Source organism: Anoplopoma fimbria, chromosome 8 (assembly GCF_027596085.1).
Source record: "Anoplopoma fimbria isolate UVic2021 breed Golden Eagle Sablefish chromosome 8, Afim_UVic_2022, whole genome shotgun sequence".
NCBI lineage: Eukaryota > Metazoa > Chordata > Actinopteri > Perciformes > Anoplopomatidae > Anoplopoma > Anoplopoma fimbria.
In genome coordinates, this window is record NC_072456.1 from 17,408,679 (window position 1) to 17,416,999 (window position 8,321).

The window sequence follows — 8,321 nt, forward strand, 5'->3', positions numbered from 1 at the left end:
ATACAGTACAAAGTCTCATAAAAAAGTTCTGTGAAATGACAAGACCTTGATAGGTTCTGTCCTAATCTCCTGTTAGGCACCAATTCAGAATATCTGGGCTCATATCCAGCAGCTTTAAAATAATGACTCTCTCCTGCAGTCCTTCCACTTTTACTCACCCAGTCATTTGGGCCTCACAAGTCTAACATGACTTGCAGTGGCATTTGCTTTTGGGGAACTATGTTTCTGTTTCGACAGCCCCCCTAATAACGTGTTGAAAATTGGTGCACACACTGTCAAAGTCTTGAAATGATATTTCAGCTGAAGGGATCATTAATGACGATGGAGGCTGATCAGGAGGTGACCTGTAAATGTCCATGTATTGGGAGGAGTGTCTGATTTGGCTAACAGCAAATGGTGTGTTCAGGCATTCGAACCACTTTATATTCCATTTTGGAGAATAGGAGCACTCATGCATTAAAGAATATCTTGTAACAGTTGCTATTGAGGTGTCTCTGCTGAGAATTGGAAATTTAGAATAATTTCACAATCTATTTCACTCAATTTAAGACATTGTCATCACTGTTTTGTCACATTCATTATTTAGAATAAATGTAATACCTAGTAAGCTAAACTTTATCTTTTATGATGAAACAGTAAAAATACTTTCTCAACACTATGTCTAATCAACTAAGTCTGTATTTGATGCCACTTTGTTTACACAGCATTAATTTATTAATAACTATTGCAAAATGGGTGATGCCAATCGACTTAATTAGTACTTGTTGTCATTAGCAAATATAAGGGGCCCAATCACTGACTTTATAGATGTAGTTGTATTCACCCTTAAGTTATCACTGGTTTTTTTTTTCAATCTCTCTTTCTCTCCTCTTGACACAAGAACACTAGGTAAATTAAATTGCATTTACTTTCTTGATTGTTTCCTCTATTAGTAGCAGTTCACTTGGGAAATAGCTAGCTAGCTAGTTATTATGATCACATGAGGTGTTTTAACTGTAAGGTCTGCTACCCTTAAGTGCACTGTCGCAAGTCAGCTTATTGTTGAGCCTTTGTTAATGGTGAATTCACCTGTACATCCCATTTGTTTATTTGCTCATATGCTGCAAGGTGCACAATGTACACAAATAAAAAAACAAAGGGAAATTAGAATAAATGCTGCAGAAGTGTGGTGGACCGATAAAACCCATTAGTGTCCTCAAGTTAATAAGACATGCTTCTCTCTAGTTTAATTTAAAGAACACATCTACACAACAAAACACAGAGGGATTTGATAGAATCATTAACTCCAATACAAAACAATACTACAATAAAATGAAAATAAAAGTGTGCATGATTACGAGTTTGTATTTCAAGTAAACCGAAAAGGCAAACAATTGTGACAAATTGCGAGGTCTGAGTAATTAAACTAATTACGCTATTTCTCCTTTTTATTGCCTATTATTGGAATTGTTATGTTGTATACAGGTCATACTAAACTTCCACCTCCAATAAACACAAAGTTGTTTCTTGATTCAGCACTGCAGAGCTTTGGTGGCTCCGCTGTGCAGCCAGCCCTTCTTTTCTCACTCCCTGAGGTGCAGCAACTTTTTAAGATGTGTGACCACCTTTTCAATCTTTATACATGGACTGTGCCTTCAGCTTTTATATATCTGCCTTTAAACTTTGTGAACAGGCAGTTAACAGTCAATGCACTGTTTATCAATTAAAATATAAATGTTGTACATCACCTTAAAGTGAGGATTTTTTGGAAATGTTTAGTGTTATGTTCATATCTGATTTTGAAAGTAATAAGGGTTTTTGGGCAAAGACTCCGTTTGTTAGCGTCTCTTCCAGTGATGTCATGGTACAAAAGGAAGTGGAAGATAAACAACTTGCCAACTCGACTCACGTGATTATTTATTTTTTTATCGCAAAAGGTTCTGTTTGGTTTAAGCTCTTGCGTTTGTCTACCACTAATCAGGACAGTAAGAAAGGAATCCCTCATGATTTTAGAGTTTATTTTTCACATTCATTGGATGCTAAAAAGTTGGAGTTATAGTGAAGTGCCAAAACATTGACTGAGTATTTGGATGCACATCATGCAATCAAAGGTTTTTCATCAGACTCCTCTCTGTAAACACTGGCATCCCTATGCAAACCACCCAGTGATTAAGAGGAGTCCGCAGTTTTCACTGAGACTTTCAACTTCTGCCAAAAGTTTGAGAATGATCAAGAGAGGCGTGTTGTTTTCTTTATCTATCTAGAAAGATAGTCATCAGTCGATGACTGAAATTAGCCCATAACCCCCGATGATCAACTCTTGACTCTTGGCTTTGTAATCTTTGGATAATTATGTTGTAGTCACAGATTGACAACTCCAAAGTCTCACTGATTTTTGGAGCTTCTCTGTTTCCTAAATGAGTTCATGGTATGGGGTTGCAAGGCTTTTGGTTTTATTCTTTGAATCTATTTTTTATGTGAGGGGTCTACTCTGTGCTGTAATTCTTGGTTGCATGTTATATCAGTATGGTATGGCTGTTGTATCTAAAACCCTAGTGAGTCTGACAGCTAAAACATGAGCTGAATGATGATTTAGATTTGTGTGCAGGTCAGACGACTTACTGAACATGCCCTAAACCTGCACTTTTAAAATTTCACAAAATCCCTCTCTCCTCCCACAGAAACCAACAACTAATCTCACCTTTTGACCTGACGTCGTTTGCCTCTCTCCTTTTGCAGACATTCAACAAGATTAATGTCAGGCTTCACTCTAATCTACTTTGTCTTGACAATAGTTGACTCAATTGAGCAGGAAAAGCCACAAATCCAAAAATGGTATGCTGGCTTTTCAACATCTTAAAGGACATAGACCACTGTAGGTGACTGATTTGTGAATTCTTGAAGGATGTAGAGAAGTGAGGATTATGGCTAAAACAAGTAGGAAATAATTTAAATTCCTTGTCTCAGAGGTGTCTATTTAGTTGGATCACAAAAAACATCTTGATTTTTACACAAATCACTCCGTTATCTTATTTGTGCCATGTTGACAGAACAGCACATACATCGTAAATACACACTGAAGTAAATACCCTGTGGATGTGTGTAGGAAATAAACTGCTTTTATCATTAAAGCCAGAAAAAGCTTTTTTATTGAACGGCATGTTTCAGTTTCTGTCTTCGCTGCAGCACAAGAAACATGTGGTAAAATCAGATGAAAGGCTGCTTAAACTGGAAAGAGAGTGTTTTAATCGAGTAAGTGCTTTTTAGTGAAAACACAGAGTTCTGCTTAATGTTTAACATATAAATAGGTAGAGGATTTGGCTGCAATCCGGTAAGAGTTGATGATCTCACTCGCAAGATCATCTGCAGTTGCCAAGAACAGTTAATTTTCTGAGTATGAAAACACAAGACATCATGTAAAATATGCAGGCATTTCAAGGATAAGATAAATGACACAAACTTAGACTAATGGCCCTGAACCTGGAATGATGAGTGTCTTCATCAGTCAAGGCCTTGTTGATGAAAGCTTAAGGCTCTGCTAAGAACTTTGCCACTGCAGCACGAAGGCCATCTGTCTGGTGAGGCCAATCGAACCCTCAGGACTGGGGCCCCTGCCAGCACTGCTGCAGGGAGGCCTCTGAACAAATGGGTGCAGAAAAGACGGGCAGGATTTATGGTGGAGAATGTAGGGAGCCTGGTCGACTGTAAAAGAAAAAAAGAAGACCGATTTTCATCCATTTAGGAGGAGGTGGTGCTGCTAAAGTTGTGTTGTCAGCAGAAGGAGGTGAAGCCCTGGCAAGCTGCCGTTCTTGGCTGAAAAATGTTCACACAAAGTGATCAATAGATCTTTGATAAGGCTAACACGCCCTGGCATGTGCTTGTTCTTTCAAGTTCTGCATCGGACACACACTTGTATCATCAAGGGCACACATCAGTGAGCTGAACCCTTTGTGAAGACGACTGAGGCACTGTATCCGTTTACAGTTAACAATGTATATTTAAAGGCCCTGAACATTTTCTCAATCAGCTTCTCACTATGGCCGACAAGAACACATTTAGTTATATCACATGACAGATTCATTCGTAATTGCGTTGTTTTTTGTGCCTTTCTTATTGTTTTAAGGGATGTCACATACTGTGCACCAATCAGAATTAACCAGTATTTTAGAGATTCATAGCATATCTAGTGCCTTCACACGTCTCTCAGCATAGTGACAGCTGAGCCTGTTGCTTAAGATAAGATAAGATAAGATAAGATAAGATAATCCTTTATTAGTCCTGCAGCGGGGACATTTGCAGGATTACAGCAGCATAGGGTAAAGTGCACACAAGAGACATAGTAAAAGAAAGCTAACAGTTAGCTTTCTGTTAGCTAGCAGCTAACAGTGCTAAAAACGCTAAAGTGCAAAGAAAGGCAAATCTACTGACAGAGTTAACGCTTCCATGATGAAGCTGTTGGGGACGGCGTTATCAGCTATAAATAGCAATGGACAGTTATTCCAAACTTTATCTTTGATAAGTACCTGGTCAGTTACAAATACTTAAGGTAATGGAGATCTAAGATTTGATACTATGTTTTCAGGGGCTTTAACAATGACAACACTACCATGGTGCAGCATTTAATATTATGTAACAAAACAATACAGTATACTGTATAAACAAATGTATTTAAATGTTTAAACAACTTGTATCAGTCCACATTTCTTCTATATGTTTCATCTGGGTGTATTTCTACATCAGGATGCCAGAATAGTCTTCACTGCCAGTTCCAGTGCCTGTTTCTAATCATTTAATTAAGTGAGTAAAATGATCCACCGCCCATACGTCAGGACAAATTAGACGACTGAGTGAGGAGAGTGTTAAAAGACCAGTCCTGTTATGAAACTACATTTTTTTCACAATGATATAAATTAATATGTAGTTCAATCGTATAATGTATGTTTCTCGCCGTAATTTGGTTTTTCCAACTTTTTCAGAAAATGTGTAAAGGTTGTGTGAATGGAAATGCAGCCATCAGACATGAGATCACTCCCTATTCTGTGCATAAATAGCACAGTAGTTGTAGGGCACCATAAGCCTCTGCCCTCAACCGTTTCAGATGTATGGGTCTCTCTGGAGTATTTAAATCCAGCTGAGATGACTGATGACCGCGGCTGCCGCAGAAGCCATACTGACATGTCCTTCTTGGTTAAAGCCAGCATTGCAGGCCTTTGTAAAAGCAAAGATTTGGTAAATAAGTGCAGTGAAGCAGTGAAGATAAATTGTTCCTATCATCCAAATTCATTTATCTCTTTGGCCAACGATTTATTTAATTCCTTATCTACAAAAAGGGGAATTATACCGTTGTGAGAAGCCACTGTGCATTTACACATTGATGACATGGCCAAGAATATGACCTCAATTCAACTCATCATCTTCTGGACATGGAAACTATTTTCATATGTGTCATGACTGTATTCAAGCACTACCAGCAAGGAAATCTCTGAGAAAGAGATAGAGTTCAATACTTTGACCGTTATCCCTGAGACCGTTTTTTCAATCCATTCACCGTGATTCATTTAACTCTTTGGCTCTGTTTCCACTAGGTCTGGGTCGTCAATTTTATATGCAGTATTTGTTCAGCCACATAGCAAGAGATTTAATAGGTTCTCGTACATGCAACACCCCTTGCCAGCTAACGAAGTTAATTCTGTCCCAGATAGAGAAGTTAGAAAAACAAAAGGTAGCACATGCGAGTGAGTTACAATGTATTCCCTGCTGCTTAAAAACTGGAATTAGTGTTTATAATTATAACAACACTGTGGTTTCAACAAGAGGATTTTGCTTTCGTTAGATTCAAAATAGGGTAATCAATCAGCTCTTGACCCTGCAGTGTGCCGATAGTGTATATATATATATTAGTGTATCAAAGTCAGTTTACAGGTCTTTGGGAGCACTGCATATGTGAAGAAAGTTGTATAAAGCCTTTTGAGGCTCTTGTTAGAGCTGTGTGAAGTCTGGTAAATTGACTACGCTGGTTGGAATTCAAGACTACAAGTTAGAAAATTAAAGAATCTGGGAATGTGGATAAAAAAATAGATATCCGACCTCTGTAGTCCACCTCTTATCTCTGCTTTAGGCTAAAAGCATCTCGAGGCTACATTAGCAAGTACTACAGTAGAGTTTGAATTAAATATACAATATATCTGTTTCTGCTGCATCAAATTGAATCATGCTCATCGTGAGTCTGACAATGTTGTAGGCATGCAATCCTAAAGTTAAATGACAAAATACATAATTTCAGCCCTGTCTCCTAGACATTACATTCCCATACAATGAAACTGCAATGTGAATTATGTTTCGAGGGGTAACGTATTTTTCACTTAAACGTAAACATTATGTCTTTATTGGGCTTCATGCTGCAACAACTAATGCTTTTTTTTTCGCGGAGGGGGGACCGTTTTCTTTAGGATTTAAGGAAAAGGAGACCTCATTATCTGTGTGATTTGATGTTTGGACATCTAATCATTTAACATGCAAAAGAAGAAACAATGGAGCCCAACCGTTACTGAACCCCCCCCAAAAATACAGATCCACTGAAGTGTCAAAGAATACAGGGTGGGACTAAATAACTTGCACGTCCAATGTGACTGATAACAGAACTGAGACAATATCTGTACGAATGCTCTGCTACTTATTGTCACTGTGACTTTGAAGAATAAGGAGGCGTAATCTATCAGAAAAGTGTGCTTAGTACAATTTTAGGGGATTATTTTAACAGAGGATTTAACTTTGGCTTAGACAGAGGATTATGCCACCCGTTTATCTGATACTTGTTAGTCCAACACTTTTCCTCCTGTTATTACAGATAATGTTGTCTTTGAGTGCTTCATCTGGTTTATCTGTTATAATGTGGTCATCACACAGTTTCAGGCAAACCTATGTGTGAGAACAATGCATCTCAGGCCACCTTGGTGGACTGGCAGACATAGATTTTAAAGGAAAACTTGACTGCTACTTCTATGATCAGTCCCAGAATATCCAAATTAACTCCAGTTTTACAGCTTCCAGGCTCAAATGGAATTGCACTTAAATAAGATAATGGTCCATGGGAAAATAAAGGCCAGGAAGTTCTTCAGGTTTTGTTTGGTCTAACAGCGACAGTCTGTTTGCAGCCTGGAAATGTAGGTTGGAGGAATATCTCTTACAGATGTTTACTTTATTGTTCACATCTGCATGATGTGATATCAGGCATTTTGTGCACTAAGAGAGATGTTTCAGTCTACCACCTCTGAAGCAGCATGTGCTTCCTAACTAGCCTGGGATCAGATTCCAGCCGTTTGATCACATGTGTCTCCTCTGCATATAGATGTACATATACAAATGTCAATGAAAACAACTTTCACAAGGTTCCCATGACGTATATCTACTTATTTTCCTGAAAGCAGATGTCCCATTGCTTTACGCTTTGGTTTTAGATTTGAGATACTAGCAAAAAAATACTGTAAAAAGTTTGCCTCAGTTTGGACATTTGATGCTCTAATATGTCACTTTAACCAATTTATTTTATCAAAGTGACACAATTCTCCCAACAATAATTGCAAATTAGCTTTTTCTCGCCTCATGAAACATTTTTTGACAATTAGCCAAATAACCACAATGGTGATAATCCTGGAAATAATAATCAAAGCTGTTTTTCTTTCATCGGCTTAAAGTGGTGTGCATATTCTATATAATCATAAACATCATCTATATTGACTCCGAAGTAAAACTTAGTTACTATGCGCCCACCTGTGATTGTCACATTATCACAGAGTCCAGCGCTCTGCTTCAGGTACGCTTCATAAAAAATTCAAAACACCTTCCAGGCAGTTGTAGCCTAAGGCTCTCAAGGTTTGTCTCTGTAACAATTTGATAATACTGGTCACACTGCATTGTGTGTCCTTGAGCCGCAACAAGGGCGAGAGATTTGTTTTCCTAAGTCCATACAGACGCAAAGCAGAAAAAAATAAATCCTGGTAGCAGAAAGTCACTGCGATTGTTTTGAATGACAAGGTTGACAATTCTCAGAGTGCATTATTAAATATTACCTTTGAAAGAAGTGAAAGAGCAATGGGGATAGACATTTGTTAAAGTAGAGGGTAGAAAGTCTATGAAGGTAACAATAGACATATTTAATACAATCACCTGCCATCCAGGAAGCAGGAGAAATTATTTATACCGCCATACAAAATGCAATGAAATGTTATTGGGTATATGAAATTCTAATACACACGCATATTATTTAATAGTCTCTGCATCGTAGCCTTTACTTATTGTGTTTGTGTGCACATAATAACTCCTCTGTTAACCCTTTCACTGTT